The sequence below is a fragment of the Hesperophylax consimilis genome, chromosome 1, assembly GCF_061612785.1.
Source record: "Hesperophylax consimilis isolate HC1 chromosome 1, BYU_Hcon_1.0, whole genome shotgun sequence".
Lineage (NCBI taxonomy): Eukaryota > Metazoa > Arthropoda > Insecta > Trichoptera > Limnephilidae > Hesperophylax > Hesperophylax consimilis.
The window spans coordinates 8,920,157-8,940,274 of record NC_142836.1 but is presented as its reverse complement, the minus strand read 5'-3'; the positions used below and the strand labels follow the sequence as shown (position 1 = coordinate 8,940,274).

General features: G+C 32.5%; 1 protein-coding gene across 1 annotated transcript in view; it reads left to right on the top strand.

Moving 5' to 3' along the window:
- Positions 1 to 20,118, top strand: part of LOC149426231 (ras-like GTP-binding protein rhoA) — a 636,906-nt gene that overhangs the window by 421,358 nt on the left and 195,430 nt on the right. The gene's annotated exons all lie outside the window — the stretch shown is intronic.

The window sequence follows — 20,118 nt, the reverse complement described above, 5'->3', positions numbered from 1 at the left end:
TTAACAAAATGTCCACCATACCACACTCCAACATGAAACTTATTTATTTTTAGAAAATAATACCATTTACTGAGATGTTTCCAGAAAAAACCTTTTGAGCGGTAGAGCCTTCGATTCATTAGCAAGTTTCCCATGGAAGCAATATAAATAGGAGTAATATCAAAATAACAAGCGGATATAGTTTTTTGCTGAATAGAAGAAACTTTGCGAGATGCCAGCAAATCTTTACTTTATTATTTTGCTTTCGCGGGCTCCTTTCATAGGAGAAGGCAGAAAACGCAGTATCGAATAGTGACATTTGTTTGCATTACATCAAGAATAAATTTTATTAAAACTATTCTTCTTCATTCCTTACTCGACATCGTCTTTTTTAGAAGTTTTTTTTATAATTGAACTGTTCAAAATGATGTGAAATTTAACTCAGCAACTCATTATATTTTTTTAGTTAACATTTAATTTAATTAATATTTAATTAACATTTCAAAGCTCCATGCTCCATGGTAGAAGATACATAGGTACTCCCATTGAACATTGGAGGTTGCCTATAGCTTTCCCAGGGCGTCTGAAGAAACGTATGGTGTTCTCCTTCACCGTACACGACAAAAGTCCATTTTTTATGTATAAAGGTAGCTTTTTTTATAAAAATGATCTAGATCCACAATGTCCAGGGATACAGTATTAGTAGGCAGTATGCGATTGCTGTGTTACATTTCATCTCCGCCAAAAAATAAAATCAAACAAAGAGAAAAATCAAATTTAAAAATCCCCATTCAACAATTCAAAAGTATAAAAAATACAATATTATAGTTTCATGCCTTATCCTTTGAAAGTAAATGGATAATTTTGGGTGTAAGTTCAGTAGCCCGTGAAGGAAGTTACATAATATGTGAAATATATAATATTGATTGTCGGATATCATTTTTTTAATTTTTTTTTTATCATTACCAACATTTTTAACTACTCACGCATGATATTTGATAAGAAACCATCAATAGTCTATAATCTACAATTAAGATATGTACCGGCACGAAATAATCGGTGAATGTGAATGTAGCAATGAATGTGATCCAAGACAGTTCAGTGGCAGTATATCTTCTCTGTCTACCCTTGAGGGGAAATGGCGTGATGGTGGGGAGCAAACTAGTAGTTCTGTGGACAGTAGACTTCGTGTAATGTTGATTATTCCGATGGGACAGCTCGTGCGCCAGAACGCTTGAGCAAATAAAATGGTACTATCAAATACGGCTACCATTCCTGACAGGGTCGACCGGACCCGGAACACTCAAGAAATTTTCCAATAATTAGTCGATAAACCAAATTGAATATATGCAAATTACACATGATATTTGGTACTTATTGCTCACGATTTCATTTGTGCAAACGGTCAGTCCTTCATTTTGATCTACTTTGAGGGTCTCCGTGGTTGAAGGGTAAGGTACTTACTAGCAAGCTGGAGGAAGCGGATTCAAATCCCGCAAATTCATTAAATAAAATTAAGTTTTATTTAAATAATTTGTGTTACTTTACAAATTATTTATTAAATAATTAATATTTTATTTTCGGCTCGTTCCAGGTTAGAAAATACTCTCAGTATCGCCCTGGTGTAAGACCACCAATCATAATTGAAACGTTACTTGAAATGGCTTTGATCGTGTTTGGTGACCAAGTCTGAATATCTAGTTACTTCCCCACTTTCCTCTATTCTATCTTTTTCCCCTCCCCACTACCTTCAGCCTCACAACATGCACCAAATGGGGATGCTATAGTCTCTCTTGCTCCAGATGGTTGAGAGCAGTTGGGACTATTAAAAATTTAAAAACAAAACTAAGATAAACTGAATTCTGCATATCGCATAATTCGTTTAATATTTTTAGAAATTAATTTAACCAGCCAGGGTATAAAAATATATTCGTGCTAATCAATCGTGGTTTATATTCCACCGCTGAGGCTCGTACCTCAACGTATATCCAAAACCATTCCCAATTCTGTCCAATCCCCATCAAGGATTCCCTATTTTGCTGAAATATTTAACTGAGACAAACAACGAGAATGTTTGTAAAGCTGAGCAAACGGGGTAAAGGAAAAAATGTTTTATCTTGTTATTTTAAAGGGATCATAATTCATATCCGGGCAAAGTTGTTAACGGTTGTATTATAAATCCCGGAGTTTTCAGAAATATCTAAAGTTCAACGCGGAGTTTTATTAGGTTCAATGGGAATATATTAGATACTCGCTGGTGTTGTAAATATTTCAGAAGAAAACCAACAATAGTTAGTGATGACAGTTTTTGGAAGGTAATTTCATTCAAGTTCGCATTTCTTAGACTGTGATAAATTATTTCTTATTGATCGGTTCGTAGCCAAGTGAATTTCCAGTATTCTCACCAAGGCGTATGGGTTCAATAATAATTAGATAGTCCCCCATCATGCACAAACAACGTTTTCCGCTTGTAATGATGGTAGTATGAGGTTTTCAAAACACATAAGATTATTTTGTCATATTCTTACACATAAATATTAATTTCGGTTGAGTTTTGCGTTTACGATAATGAAAATTTTACTATTTTCTTGAGAATATTACGAAATTCGCAATTTACGGGCAAACGATGAATTTTCGTATTTTCACGCAATTTTAAAATTAGAAAGTAAAATCATACGCGCATTCTAAATATTTCTTTGTCTATGGTTTTAAGAAGCTTTGAAAAATGGAACGGCCCAGCGTCGAAATTGCTGCGTAGGTACTGTCATTTATTTTTCTAAAACGGCTTCCGGCAAAATATCAAAAAGTTTACATAATGTCTCCTCTTCTGAACAAAATTTGTTTGTTTGTATAAAAAAAACACAACGCTTTCTAAAAATAACGCGAATTTCGCGATGTTCCCGTGACAATGGCAAAATTATTAAAATCCGGCATTATAGCTAAAAAATGTATTTAAGCGAAATTTTCAGGTTCCTACTTATATAAATAATTTCAGAAAACTTTTTGTAGATTCCTTCAATAGATTTTTTAGGAACCACGTTTCACATCCTAACTGGACACCAAACACCCTAACACCAAAATGACGCGTACCGACGATTCGTACTTGTATGGACTGTAAATAACTGCGAGGAGGAAAATGGGCAAATATATGCGGCGACGAGTATTCAAACATGAACATCTTTAATGTTTTAATAATAATAATAATAATAATTGGATAATTTGTAGAGCGCCGTTTTTGTGAAAAATCACCTCAAGGGCGCTGTACAATTTATTTCCTAGGATCTACATTTGTTATTTGTTTGTTAATCTAATTAATTTGTTTTATAATCGTATTTAATTAATTAATTTATTTGGATATGTTTAATATGCTCAATCCCAATAAATCCATAAAATATTCAGGTAAGTTGGTGAATTTTTAATTCTTTACGAGAAACGTTTATTTATCTCCTAATTTATCTCTTGGCTTATACGCTCTTCTGACCATGTCTAGCGACCATATACTTTGGCTTTTTCGGGCATTAATTTGTAGTCTGAATTATTCATACTTGCTGTAACATTAAACGTCGTACACATTACGCGGCTTCGGCTTTCGCTGGCAATTGCAGATATTAAGTTAAATTCGGGATCAGAAGTTTCAAGTTTCTCGAGAAATTTTCCAGTGTAATAAAATAGCACAAGTTAAATAGTTCACGAAATGAAGCCCGTAATCTGTTTATAAGTAAATAAAAATGTTGATCTTTACTTTATGGGCTAGGCCAACTTTCGTACGATATCGCTCATAAAAGTTTTCATCTGATTCCGACTTAAAGACTTATGGCTTGTTTAATGAGATGTATTTATCTATACCCACCTGTGTGAACATTGAACATTATTACTTTTTATGGCAGTCCTGTTTCCATTCGTCTTCCTTCTTTTCTAATTCCATTTCGTCTGTCTGTAATTTTTTTTAAATTTTTTTTTTCTTTATTCATAAAAATATATTTGGATACAGGTTTTTTACATGCTTTTCAACTACCACACTAGACACATGTCCGTATTATGGTAGTCGAAATTTGTGTATAATTATATAAATGTAATACATGCTTCATTCAGTTGTAAAATAGGTATAGGTTAAATAGGTTTAACTGAAAATAAGAAAGAGATGAAAATAAATATAAATTAATTAATTATTTTAAAAAGAAATTTAAAACAGAATTGAAATGAAAAAAAAAGAATTGTAAAGCAAATGAACTTAATTTAATGATTCTTTAAAATAGTTCTTTCCCTTCATAAATAACCAATTATGAATATATAATATTATGTACATGATCACATACAGGAAAGGAATTGGAGTAGGTGAATCTTGTTAACATAAAGATAAAAATAAAAATAAGTTTGTAATAAATTGGTTTGTACGTTTCCGATGGTGGCAGTTTTAACGGTTCAGTAAAAATTATTTTTACAAATGTCAAATCGTCGTGTTTATTTAGGACGGGTTGTTTCACAAAACTTGAACAATTTATCGACGTTAATTTTCTTAAGGTTCTGTGACAGTTCTTTTCAAGTCCTGTTATTATTTCAGTCCTTAAAAGCAACTGATCTATAGTTATATAATAACAGAACTTGAAAATTGAACTTTTGGTACTTTCGCAGAGCTAGAAAATTTCTCTGGAAGTGCTATTGTAGTTCTGTTATTACTTCATTATGGACCCGCTGTTTCTCATAACTGAAATAACAACAGAACATAAAAGTTATCTTTGAAATTTTGATAAATTGTTCAAATTTCAAAGCTAATTTTCAAGTTCTGCGAAAGTTATTTTCAGGTTTTGTTATTACTTCAATTCTATCAAGTAACTGGCCTATAATGATATAATAACAGAACTCGAATAGGACTTTCACGGAATACGAAAGTCAACGTTGAAATTTGATGAATTGTTTATATTCCATGAAAAACCCATCCTAGACTTCCTTATATACCCATTTTTTTCAATATTATGTTACCCGAAAAAAGTTTGATTAAAGATTTGTCAGTAAGATGCCTACGTTTTTAGACAAATTTTATATTCCTTATTTGAAATTTAAAAAAAAAAGTAAGTGTATGAAGTAAATGGCTTATAATTAGTTAGGAAGGTATCTAAGCACCTTACAAATCTTATGATTTTTTATTACATTTTGGTTTTGATTTATTTAATTGAAAATTAAATACACACTTTTTATCCGTGGCTATAGATGCCCAAAACCATGTAATACTCCATTTTTTAATCTTATCCTTAACGCAATAATTATCTTTTGATTTTCTCATCGGTCTGTGATTTTATCGTACATAGGTCATGAACCCGCGATATGTGACTCCAGAGCCAAAATTTTTACTTCCATGACCTTCCAATATTCTTCAATTTGTAGGTTCTATATTTCCTTTTCATCGACACTAAAATTATTTAATCAGTGGTATTATTGCGCTGTAAATAAATTAATAATACTGAGTGAAAAACCAAAAAGATTCTATTGTATTTAAACTTTTTTTTCGGCCTTTCCTATGAATTTGACCGTTCCTAATAATCATTATTATTATAGCAGACTCGTAAAAAAATAAGGGTTATTTTAGTATTCAGGATTTAGGGTTATTAATTTTAGGATCTGTGAAGCTAAAAGTTTTTATAAAGTATTTACCTTTCAAAAACAAATATTAATTATTTTTGAACCCTGTTAGTAATGGTTCAATGTATTTGAGTGGAATGGTTGAGAGCAATGGTTGAATGTATTTATACGTTTTCGACGAACCTTGCCCCTGGTTAGTAAACTTGCGAAAAATAATTATAGAAGTAGAAAATTGTTTTTAAAATAAAATAACGTTGGTACCTACTCGTTTGTACTTAGATTTCAGTTCCAAATAAATAAAAAAAAACTTGTTGAAAAAAAATGATTTTACGCACAACGTATGAATATTTCACATCACTTCACGCACGCACACTTGCACCGACAACCGAAATAGTATGTTTTGATAATTAAGTAGGTACCTAATCATTTCCGAAAATTTTCCTCAATGATATTCTGCAAATCTTTTAAATGTCAAGCATTGTTATCACAATGAAAACCATTATTGCCGTTTGTGAAACCACTCTAAAAGAACAAACTGTTCTCCGTGTAATGAGAGTTGGCTGCCACATAGACGCTGGTTGTATCTGTGACTTGTGTAATGCGAAGGTTCTATGTAGGTTATGTGTAGGTACTGTGTGCCAGGACTATCCGTGGCTGCGACCCGCGGTGCTGGCGGCCCTGAGGCGGTGACAACTTTTTTAATTTCGAAGAAAAAACATCTCTAACGTTGGCACCATTGTAGGCGCGGTTTCTACTGTTGCTTTTATAGCTGTTATTAATATCACGTAATTACTTCAGAGATTATAAAAAAATAAATATTTCATATTTTCGTAAATTTTATAGTATCGCACCGACATTTTAGTACCTAATAAATGACTTTATTTTTTATTAATTTTTCGTGTCATAAGGCTGTATTGGAAATAAATAACACCAAGGACGACTTACAATATCTCCAACCAAATACCCAAAATAAACCTTCTATTATGTAATTTAAAAAAAAAATACAACTGCTCATAATAACTGAAACAATTATCTTACAGTAGTCGAAAATACTAATTACGGTAGTCTGTGTTCTGGTTCAACGAACTCAAATTTGTTTTGAATTTAAGTGTCATTTTTGAAATTGGAATTCACTGTCAGAAGGACAAGCGATAAAGTATCTATTATTAATATTAATATTTCTAACAGAAATTTATATTAATTGATATTATCAAAATTGGAACTGACTTTTTAAGAATTCAGACTATCCGTGATTTTTCACTAGTCTGCGCTAGTTAATTACTAAAAACTCATAGAAAAATCTTTACTCCGTTTGTTGTCATAGGTTAGTAGGTGCTACCAGCTTATAAGAAAGTTTATATATTTTTTCGTGGCCTGTATGTTATGATTTAAAATACAAATAAAGAAAACAACACAAATCCGTAATAGATATTTGCTATGCCTTTGGATTGAAAAAAAAAAAATTCTCAATCTAAATTTAAGGGTTGTACGAAAAGGGACGCGCAGCCGTTCCTCTTACAGGTGTTCCGTGTTTTTTTTATTTTTATTTTAGCGACTATATAAAATTACAATACATTGAGCATACAAAATATAATGTGCAATTAAACTATAGTGATGGTGTTTCTTAGTCTTCATCACTCATATCATCATCATGTACTGAGGTGGACTAAAGTAAATTTATTCTATTTTATTTGTCTTCTATGTCGTTTTTTGTAATTTTATTTGGTTTGTGTTTTTTTCTTGACCTCTTTCAGCCTGATTTTGATTCTTTATTTGTACTAATTTATCTGTTCTATTAGTTTTATATCTGTGGAGAGGATGTTGTGAAGTTAAATGCTAAAATAAATTAAGTTTCTTAGTCCGAATGTGGTTTTATAGCAAGATTTTTTTTACGTCATTTTGATTCGATCTAGTGTGATAGATACGCATTCCATTTTTAATAGTATATTTTTTTATGGTTTCAATAGTATATTTTTGGTATTTCCGCAACGGCATTTATGCCAGACTTCAATCAGTGTTTAATGCAGCAGCACGGCTCATAAACGGGGTTTCTAAATATTCGCACATTTCAGTACACCTTTGTAACCTTCACTGGCTCAATTGATCTGAAATAATCCAGTAAAAATTGTGCTGGATGGTGTTTAAATCCACAAATGAAATGGCTTCATCTATGAACTCTGCTTCCCTGAAAACACTGGTCTGAGGCATTCAACTCTTGATCAGCAACATCATCAGCTCCGGAACTAAGATCAATAACAAATCCAACAGAATTCAGGTTTTAACTAAAATTTTTACATTTTTAAGGTTAATACCTTTAAATTAAATATACCATTCCTGAGAGAAAGTCCAATTATGTCCAATTGTCCAATTATGTCCTAAATCCTGTATATAAATTTCGCTAATAAAAAATTAGTTAATGTAAATTAAGTGTTAATATTAAGTTACCCACCAGGTATGGTACTGTTTATTATCTCCATATATAGTTAGTAATAACATAGATTATTGTAGAAATGTATTATATATGTCTTCGTAAGGGCACTAATTACCCTTGAGGTAATTTTGCACAAAAACGGCGCTATACAAATCATCCAAATATGATTATTATATATTTGTTGTACATTTGGTACGGTGACATTTTAATTAGTTCAAGTTATAAGATCTTAACTATTTCGACATCGAATTTATACATGAGTGGGTATGTAAGAAGTATTTAATATAACTATCTCAAAAAATATTATTATTTAATCACAAATTTAATTCCTCATGAGCTCACCTTTTCTTTGTAAGTAGAATTTTTTTTCACATGAAAAAATTGAAAGAATCGCATTAAAAGTCTTGTCCCTCGAATATTATGAACATCACACTGACTCAGAAAGCTGGAGAATGCGAATAGATAGTGCGGGGTAGTGGAGGGAACGCCAGGTGTACCTAGTGTCATACCCAACTGCTTGTCTTCATCACGATCTATTGGAACTAGCTGTATTACGGTTTCCTCTATTGAAATATAGCAGCAGATTTCAGAAAAACAAACACAAAACAGATTATTATTAGTTAATTGATTCCCAAACTTGTTTGTTATTTTGCAAGACCTCGTTCTATGACCTCACCTAGAATACATTGCTCATTTTCTTTTATTGCACGGAGAGAAATAAGTATTGCTGATTTTAAAAAAAAAATCATATTATTGGTAATCCGGTAAAAAACGGAATCCCAGGCCGTTTTCTGATAAACTTTTAGTTAAATTCCAATTTATCGGAACTGGTGTTCATGCATCTGCATTTGACTTAATACTATACAAAGATGAAATGCGGAAATATTAGAATTTTTATAAACACGTGTTCCAACACCGTGCAAATAATAATAATAACATAGCATTTATATAGCGCAGTTTAGTGTCATTTCACTTCAAATGCGCTTTACTAAAGCAAACATACAAACGGCAATTAAGTATTAGTGGTCATGTTCTTAAAATTATTCCTACAGTGCGCCTTATCCAATACAGATCTAATAATATAATACTAAATGAAAATACATTCATATATAGTATATGAAGGTTTATTAGGAAACCTATCAATTCATTCGTTAAGGACCTTCAGTCACGTTTTTAATGGGATTAGGAATAATTTAATTAAGAGATTCTTAATAAATTTTTTTTTCATTTTTAAATTAACATTCCCGGGTTACGATTAACCTGACAATATTTGAAAAATCTCCTACTACTACCACAGTAAGCGGAAAATATTGCCTGTATTGTGATGGAGGACTTAGCCAGCCGAAGAATTGAACACATTACGTAGTGTGTTCAATTCAATATCAGTAATTTTTATCTGCGTATCTAGGTAGGTATTTATGATAATAATTGAATTGCGAAAACCAATTCATTGGGGGTTTAAAAACATATTTACATATAAATTACATCGTTACTGTGGTGTTCTACAAGTACAATCTATGATTTTCTATAACATGTAACTTATTTAATAAAAAAACTTAAGCGTTATTCTGACTATTTTCACTTCGCAACATCAGATAATTCATTACATTTCTTGTTACGTTTTTTAAAAGTTAGAACTAATATTTATTTCCCAATATTGATTTCACAAAACTGTTGGCAATTCATTCCAATACAATCAATTCAAGAGAATATGTGTGTGGTTTACGGGATGATATTTTCGAGTGAAAACGACATTTTAAATAGGGCTATAATATTATGGCTTCAATTTCATTCTTATTGCCTTTGAATCCATATTCCGCCAACGATAAAAATCTATTGACAAAATTCGAAACTTTATAAGTGGATAAAGGCTACTGTCAAAAATTCTTTGGAAATTGTCAAAGGGCTTAAATATTTTTTTATGTGAACTTATTTCTTTAAATTTTTCAGATCTTTTGTGGGTAAGAACCAACCCACACACCATGGACCGACTTTCCAGAGTAAACAATTTTTTAAAGACAGTGATTTTTATTTTCGTATAAAATATATTTTTTTATACTGCTCCCAACCACCTGGAGTGGTACTTTGGCATCTCCAATTGGGCTATATGGTGAGACTGAAGATAGTGTGGGTGGGAAGGAGCTTGGAAATAGGAAGGTGGGTTAGTACCTGGCTATTCAGATCTGGTTACCAAACACGGCCAAAGCCATTTCAAGCAACGTGTCAATTCATATATATATAAACAGTTGTCCCAAAAAATTTATACACACTTTAATACCTCATTCTTTTCATTTTTCCAGGTAAAATTTATTTAAAATATGGCTTTATTAGACTAGACTTTAAAAAACATTAATTCCGTATGGATTGGGCAGCGAGGTTCCATCGAATGGCCCCGCACTCTCTAGACCTCACGCCACTGGATTTGTTTGTCTGTCTTCACTCATAAAAGATAGGTTTATCTGTCAAAATCCGCAACAGTCGATCAAATCGAAATGTTTGCCATTCCATTGTTCGGCGATATCGGCAATGGGCATCAATTTGAACATTTGCGCTGACTAAAAAAAATCTACACGTGTCTTCTTTAATTTGTACTTTTAATCTTTAATGCATCTAAATATATACTGTTTTTACAATCACGCATTGTGTATACATTTTTTGGGTCACCCTGTATTCAGCATTTAGCGTAGGTGTCATTGGAGGTACGAACCCATTTTCACCTGATCTAAAAAGCCAGTTTTCTAGGCTTCACCCATTAATGTTTCACCCGTCATCCCTAGTGAGTGTTGTCAGTTGTCACATTCCCTCCACCGCGATTCACACGTTTTCACGTCTCTAGAAATACTTTTTACTCTGTGGTACAGAGGTGACTTTGACTTAAGTTTAACAAACTTTCAGTTATGCAGGTATACTAAAATACTTAAAAGTTTTCAATGGAGGAACTTAAATGTATTTAATTTTATTTTTAAAAGGCATCCATTAATGTATAAAGAATGCTTTTAGCTTTAATTGCTTTGTAGCAGTAAAAAAATATTTTTACTAACGTTGAACAAGAAGCTTTTTTACACTGATGCAATGTTTTATTTATAGATTCGTTCGGGTAAAAGCCACCTTTGTCAAAATAAGTGCGTTTTTCATGTTTTTTCCTAAACAGTTGTTATCTTTACGACAGCTGAAAATCTTCATTTTAGCGGTTTATTGAACTTAAGACTCAACATTACAACACCAACACTATAATGGGTTGTATATACATAATAAGCTTAATGAGATTATCGGACGTCAATAATTGGTCCACGATGGTAATCATTTTCAAAGTATCTACATAATATTGACTATTTACGAAGGATATATAGTATTATAATTCATACCTATAAATCCTAAAGCTCAATGGTTCAAAACAGTAGCTCAAAGCAAATTTTGATATAAATTTATTTTCATTTCATGTTTTTTTTGTAATTCCCACACCATTTGAGGATGAAGACCAAGGGCTCTGATTTGACCCACTAAATACCCTATTTTTTGTTCAAAAGGAGTTATTTTTGTAGTAAGGCAATATATATTATCTTCAAGTTATCTTGAAAACACTCTAAAAATTTTATTTTTTTGAATATGCCCCATTGAACTCGTAAACCATGTCTTTCAAGTTTTCAAATCATTTGCATTTGCACTGAAGTGAAAAAATCATTTGCATTTTCACTGAAGTGAAAAAATCATTTGTATTTGCACTGAAGTGAAAAAAATCTTTTGAAATTTCGTAAAAAATATTGATACCGAAAACAGGTTAATTTAGGTTAGGTTGTCCAATTCACTGAAATAATAAGACGAGTTCCGTGGAAAAATGTGTTGTAGGTTTTACAAACATTGTTACATGTAAAAAAATGAGATTGTTTTTGAAAGCTTGTTAGTTTTGTCTGTAAGGTTTGTGAAAAAAGTATAAAGTAGTTAATATTTTTGTGGATTTTTCATAATAGTAAATTATTATTGAATTTATTTACTGAGCTCTTGTTTATAATGGAAACTCAAAGAGCGGAACTTATTTCTGTGGAACAAGTGATTTTATTTCCGGCTTTTTAGTTGGATAAATTACAGTTGTCTATGTTATGCATTTTGATCTGCAATTTTATGCCGAATGCTCAATTCTCTGAACCATTACAATCAGTGGCGTGCAGTGAGTGCGAGTACAGCAAAAATTATGGCTGTTTTTGTTTTATAGTTTTTGTAGATTTTTGCATTTTTGTATTGGTGTAGATTTAATTGAGCATACAATACATGTTACAATTGCTCCAACTGGCTCCAGACAGTTAAGCTCGAATCCTCGTACGTTAATTACAAAAAACAACTATGAAATGATTTTAAATTTGATTTCAGTATTCTGCAATAATTTTTTATAATTATAATTACAAACAGCCGCCGCGCACTGCGACACTTATTTTGTTTATTTTGCCCCAAACATTTTTTAACGCCGCCAAAAGGAGCAAGTTTTTATTAGTTCCTGCCACGGTCAATAAAACCCACCGCATGTTGCGAGTTGCTACGCGATGGTGAAAATTTTACTTTTCAAAAATGTGGCGGGAAAAAATAAAACTTTTCCGAAAATTACTCAGTTGAAAATGAACGGTGTCCGTATAATTTAGGGAAATGGCGTTAAAAGGATATTAGGTCGGGGAAACAAGCTCCTCCGGAGGCTTCTAGATGAAATAATATATACCTTATGCACGAGTTGGTTGGTTGGTTGGCTGTGTATGCGTTAGGATGTTTAGTTTGCGGAGGGCTTCGTAATGAGTTAATGATGTGAGTTATTGCCACTTGGCGAAGTATGAACCTTTTTTAATGCCAGCAAACTTTATATTCTGAACACGATTATGCATCACGACAGTGGTGTACGATGACGCGATTTTTCAAATATTTTTTTTTCTTGTTGTATTTTTATAACCATTTTTTCACAATAGCTTCATACAGGAAGCCCTGACGAAAAATTTCCAGAAAAAAATTGGGGATACTTGGGATGGAAGTTTTGGGAAGGAAACAGATATGAGGTGTGGGTAGGCATCTGGTAGAGAGTATTGCCGGTGAGGTCAAAAAGCATCACTCAAGAGGTCAAGACCTCGATTAGGCCCGCCACGCAGCAGCCTAGAGTCCTGTTGGAAAGGTCAAAGAATAGGAAAGAGGTCATAAACTTAATACAAAATGTTTCCTTCATTATACATATACTATCAATGAGAAAAAATTTACAACTTGATCGTGAATATTTGATCTAATCGGTTCTTTAAAACATAAACGTACTTTGTAAAATACTTAAAAAATTGTCTTTGGTTCAGACCTCTCTCCTTCATTATTTAACTCATTTTTTCTGCAATATCTTTGAAACACAAGAAAAGATCGTTGTATGATTTGATTTGTGACATATTTAAATGTGTATCGGGGCTTTTTTACCTATTGGATGAAGTTATATTGTTTTATTTAATATAAAGTAAATTTTCAAAATAAAGACACAAAGCTAGTTACTTATTTAACAATAGAAATATCAACGAACCACGCACGTTCTAAAAAAACGAGAAATAGAACGGCACGCCACTGCTGAGTACAAAATAGATTCTTTCCCAAGTATATTACTTTTTTGTGGTAACTTCTAAGTTTGTGATACCATACGAGGCGAATACATAAACTTGTTGGAAAGGTAGTTATCACATTATCATATTAGATAGATATAATTCTGTGAAGGTTAAATAAGTTTTCGCAAGTCTGAAATAACTTTAATGTATGGAGTACATAATAATAATAATAATTCACATAAAAATCATACAATAAAACATGCGGAAACTTTGACTAGCCGACTAGGAGTGGATCCTATTTTAGGACAGTCAAATTGACAAGTTTAGTTCATATCATAATTAAGCACTATAAAACAAAACCCGCAAAGTAAATAACAGCCAGATAGTAGTAATAAAAAGACAGATCACCACAGGAGTTGTAAGGTAGAAAAAATGGGAAGGGTAGTTTATAAGTTTATAATATAGTTGGGTGATTAGAAAATAATCGATAGCATTGCTAAATAAAGTATAGATTAATACAGAATAGACAATTGTGTTCAGAGGTGATAAATATGTGTTTTTGTATTGTATTGACTTTAAAAAATTATGTATCAGTGTTTTGACAATAATGTACATGTAAATTTTTTATAATGAAATTATCTATTGATCAACATATCTTCACTTTTTACCCTCCCTAAATCAAGGAGCCAGTCGTTGACCAATTTGCGCAAAACATTTGTACTTTTCGTTTTCCAAGCATTAGGAATAATATTAAATAATTAAGGTCCTAAGTATGAGAACATACGTATGTACTTCCAAACCATTTTATCCCTATTTTTCTACCCTCCACTCTCCCTCTAAAAACCTTAAAAATTATCAAATCGGATATGCTGAACTAAACTAATTTAGACTACGTATATGCTGAACTAAACTTTTCTAGACGGAACTTTTTCACGGTAACACATAAAATTTAAAAAAAAAAACACATTAAATTGAACACGAAATTCCTCATTCTTATACACGCTGTCCGGAAACTCGAAGTAACCGCGGCAAACTGGTGAACTTACATTTCTACACCACAAACAGAGCAAACAACATTATTTTTTTCAGTTAGAACATTATATTTTCTTTTTACTTTTTGTAATTTTGTCGGCAACTGAAGGTTTGAAACATATTGGAGCCTGGTGCACGCTTTGACACAATTTAAAAGACGTTAAACAGCTGATATTAAATTTTAATTAGCGACCAATTTTTGGTCACATTTAAAATAAATCCAACTTCAGAATTGTTTTACTCGAAAACACTCAAATCATAAAAGTTATATCACAAAATCGACTCAAAATATATGTAGATTCGATGTAGTCTTCCTCTTGTACTACGAGTTTCTACAGACTCAGTGTCTAATAGAAATAAGGGAGGGGGTGCCATGATCCATTATAGAATGAAACCACGCACTAAAGTAGTGTATAAATACACTATCTAACGTATTATTGCTGACATCTGTGCTAATTCAAGAGCCTCAACGAAGCCCCTCGTAAAACGTCATTAGCATAAGCCGATTTGGTCCATCTCCACCGCGTTACACCAATATGGTCTTCATTCTTACATATACTAGAATTATTATTACAGGGGATGCACTCATTCTCACTTAACATTTTTCTGCAATGTTATCTGCTCTGCAGTCAGCCTCGTTCCCGGAGCATTATGTAAATTAGGCACTTGGTCCATCTATCGCGTTTCCAGCTCACACTCCGAGGTATCATTTTCCGATAGTTGCACGTGCTGGGCACCCGGAAGTAGGGACTCCAAGGGTGCTGCTGCAGGTTCAATAGAATTGAAGTAGAAAAGAAACGGAAAAACTGCACGCTTTAGGTATGTGTTGTGTGTAGTGGGGTTCTCGTAGGTGTGAGAAGGTAGGTGTGTAGGTAAGGATTTACGTAGGTGTGAAAAATGGCGATGAAACGGAATTATAGTATCATTGATAATACTAATAAATCTAAACGAAACACGAAACAGAACAAGACACAGAAAAATTAATGTGTCTTTTTCTGTTTCATGTTTCCTTTATATTTATTAGTATTATCTCTCCAATAATAGTACAATTTCGTTTCCGAGTAGTATTTAATCCGATTGCAGATCATATAAATTATGTCCTTCATGAAAAATTACCCTTTAAGTTATTAGACCGAGAATTGAACCCCGATCAACTGCTTATAAGGCATCCATGCTGACCATTACACCACCAACTAGTCTAAGGAATCCATGCTGACTATTACACCACCAACTAGTGTAAGGAATCCATGCTGACCATTACACCACCAACTAGTGTAAGAGATCCATGCTGACTATTACACCACCAACTAGTATAAGGCATCCATGCTGACTATTACGCCACCAACTAGTGTTAGGCGTCCATACTGACTTTTACACCACCAACTAGTGTAAGGCATCCGTGCTGACTATTACACCACCAACTAGTGTAAGGCGCCCATGCTAACTATTACACCACTAACTACAGGGTTTTCCAATAAGAGGTGTTATTTTGAATAGCCCGCTATTTTGGTAGATGTTACTTTTGAAGCTGTCATTTTTTGACATTTGACAAGTAAAAACTATGCCATTACTAAAAAATGGAACGATACACGCTTCAACAGCGCATTGAAATTATTAAAATTCACTTGAGTGAATCAAATGCAAATCATCTTGAGTGATGGGGCCCATTTCCACCTCGATGGCTTCGTCATCAAGCAAAATTGTCGCATCTGGGGCTCGGAAAACCCAAGAGTTATTGTTGAAAAGCCTCTCTTTTCTCAACGTGTGACTGTTTGGTGCGTTTTATGGTCCGGCGGAGTCATTGGACCTTACTTTTACGAAAATGAGGCTGGAGCAACAGTTACGGTGAATGGATTGCGCTATCGAGAGATGATTAATAATTTTTTATGGCCGGAATTGGATAGTATTGATCTGGACAACGTTTACTTTTAACAAAGTGGCGCTACCTGCCACACACGCAACGAAACCATTGATCTTTTACGATTGAATATCAAAATAACACCTCTTATTGGAAAACCCTATAGAACCGACATTTATTTCTTACATTAACTGCCGTAATTTCATCCGATTTCAGAGAAATGCGTAATGTCCGCGTGTGTATACGTGATTGCCAAAAGATAAAATGTATTGTCATCAACAACAAATCTATCTGCCGAGTTTCAGCTCTATCGGAAGTCGGGAAGGAGATTAATTTCTGCTTCCAAGACTTTAATTCATTCAATATTGAAAATAAAAAAGAAATTTAAATAGATTTTTTTAAATAATAGTACAAATAAAATAAAACATAATGAATTGGAAGCAATTGTGCTGACAATTACTCCACGTACTATTTTAACAACGGCAGCATAAATTCATTAAATTTAATAAAAAATAAAATAAGGTATTTTTAAGTTAATGGCTTAACTTATTTATAAAAAAATCGTAAATTCAATCATTGAGAGCTCTGAAATACTATACTTGATTTCGTTCCACATACCTCGCAAACCAACATCGAAGCAATATCCACCGTATTATTGTGAACAATACGGAAACTCAATAGTATACTACCGTTCGCCGAATATAGAATTTAGGAAGTGAATATAAGAATGCTGTGGAAATATTCAATGTATCAATGACGAAATATAAACAGGTCTTAGTAGAATTTATATCGAAAGCAGAACAAAAAATCTAATTAAGCAAACTACCTAACTTTGCCTCAACTTATCTCATTTTTTATTGTAGTCTACTATTTTTCCATCTTGCATGATGGAGTATGTTGTACTTAGTTTTTGTAATGTTTTGCTCATTTAGACGATATTTGTGTTAAAAATAAACACCTAGAAGCTAAACCGAAATTATTTTATATTTCATCAAAATTTTAAAGGTAAAACTTTTATCATAAAAGCGAAATACAAGTTTGCGGTCAGTCTGTAGCTATGCACTAACAAGGAAATGACTTGCATCCAAGCTCTGAATTCCCGAGTGAAGATGCAAGTTTTTCTCATCTGGAATTGAGATGAGCATATTACCCCAATGGACCGTTAACGAAGATAATTGAATTTTAAGTAGATTACGTCTCCGCCAAATAGACGACAGACTGAAGGAGAAGAAAATTTCCTTACCATATAATGAGAAACGTTTAATGGGTTTTCGTAAATTGACTTAGTTTACAAAATAGAGAGCTTATTCCGCAGATGGATAATCTCATAGTGGTTTTTTGTAAATGTACGTCTTGTCAAAGGCTCCTATAATAGGAATAGTGCGATGGAAGGATTGTGAAAGCATGTTTCTGAGAATCTAATGCTGCGTATAGACACGAGAAAAACGCGCGAGCTGAGCCGCTAAATACGGGAAAGGAACGAAGCAATCGCAAGCTGCGCTTAACACGATGTGCGGTGGCTTCGTTCCTTTTCCATAAGTCGTGGTGTTACTACATTTATCATAGATAATGGTAAATAAAGAATAAAAATAGATTTAAAAATCTTCATTTAATATTGTGACCTTATGATGACCTTCATTTACTTCTGATGATCTATTCTACTTGGTTCGCTGTCATCTGAGCAATCTTCACCTCATTACCTCAAATTTCCATAGCTCATGATAGTAAAAATATTTTTAAGCTAATTGAATAATTGCGTTAACTTTAAAATATCGTGAATAAAAAACTGTCCAAATTTCATGACCTCAGAGTTCAACGTTTGAGTGTTTTTGCATCTAAAGAAACAGACTTCTGCATCATGCAAAGTCTCAGAAAACTTTTAAATATCCACCCAATAAGAGAAGAGGTACGTTTTGACATCGCAAAGACAGAAGTGGGATTTTCGTAGTCTGTACTCATGTCCGATACGTACCACTTCCAATACCGAATCAATAATGGCGGGCTGTTGGGTCTATCCGGTTAACTTTAAACACAAACAAAAGTGCTTATTATTTGTTCGGAAGTCTTGAAGCGGACTTGGGGAATGTTCTGAACCAATGGAACCGACCGACCCCTCTTCACTACGGAGATAAGAGAACTGGAAAACAACAAGTAAAGATATATTTTGTTTTCCTTTTGTTATTGGAAAACCTTTCTTTTGATGTTGGAAAATTATTTTGAAATGCAAATACGTGGTCTTGATTACAAGAATACTTACAAGTATCTGGAGTAATGTTATTATATATAAATATAACTCAAATAAAGTGGTTATTAAAAAAGAACCTTTTTCATTTGTACAATGTCAAGCCACAAAGTGTTTGCTTTCTTCGAAAATGAATATATAACATTCCATCATTGCGTTACTACAGACTACAAACTGCTAGATAGATATTCTTGTGATAATATTGCAATAAATATACACAGTGTGCATTCTAATCAATATTTATTTATTAATCTTTGTGAAAACAGTTGCTTATATTTTATAATTTAAAACATTTTTTTATATTTTACCAAAAATACAACACATAAAAGATTTTCTTCTTGTGTTAGGAAGTAAACAGAATTATCGGATTAGAATTATATAAAACAAAAACCATATTCTTTCCGGGACAGTGCTCTACCAACTGAGCTAATGGGACCTTATTCCCCTCGGTCACTTTTAACTGTATCATACTTCGAATAAGAACTACTAACATTGTCTTCATTTTTTTCACCGCACATTTTTATTGGCAAATATCTTTATATATGATCGCAAGATTCAACCCGAACTAAATGCAATCCAGACAGCGTATTTTTAGATAAACCTCTTATTTTTTTCCTGGCTTCGAGTCCCAGATGTGACCGTTTCCTTTTCTGATTTTTCTGTTTCAGATTTTCGTTTAGAAATCACTAATATTGTCTTCAATATTTAAATATTACAATTTGAGGTTTTACTCAATAGAGTTATTCCGAAAAAAAAAATAAAAACCAAATTGTTATAATATAATGAGAAGACGGTGTGTAAACAAAACAAATGTATTCGTAACAGATAAATTAATTTTGTTACATAGGTCGCCTTGAGTTAAATAAAGACATCTTTTTGATCCATCAATAACCACAGTAGAACTTTAATTTAACGTATTTATTTAAATAATCGAACATATCTTTAGCAACATATTACTATAATGTTAGAGGCCTTCGTACTAAAACATTGACGAGAGATCCTTCAAATTTCAAATTGTATCTCCCTCTTTGTGAGACTATTACTAAACAGAATTCATTTATCATTGAAGAAAATGATAATGCCAATAACCCTTAACGAAAAATGAAATAGAACAAGACACAGAAAATAAAAAGATAAGGTCTCACCTGTTTGCATTAGTTTTTAACTTTGACAGTATCTCGGATAAACATATCTGATTTTTAGTTATTTGAGTTACCTATTGACTTTTCCTAAAAGTCTAAATGAATAATCATTTTTTATTGAATATTAGATATGAAATATGAGATCGACAAAATTTAATATGACGTATAATTATTAGGTACAGAGTGTCGGGTTATAATTGAAATTGTAACAAAAAATATCACTTATATTGTCACACTTCTGTCATTCACTATCGGCAAAGGTTTTTACAATTTTCACTGTTTTTACAATTTTATCATGTTATTTTAAG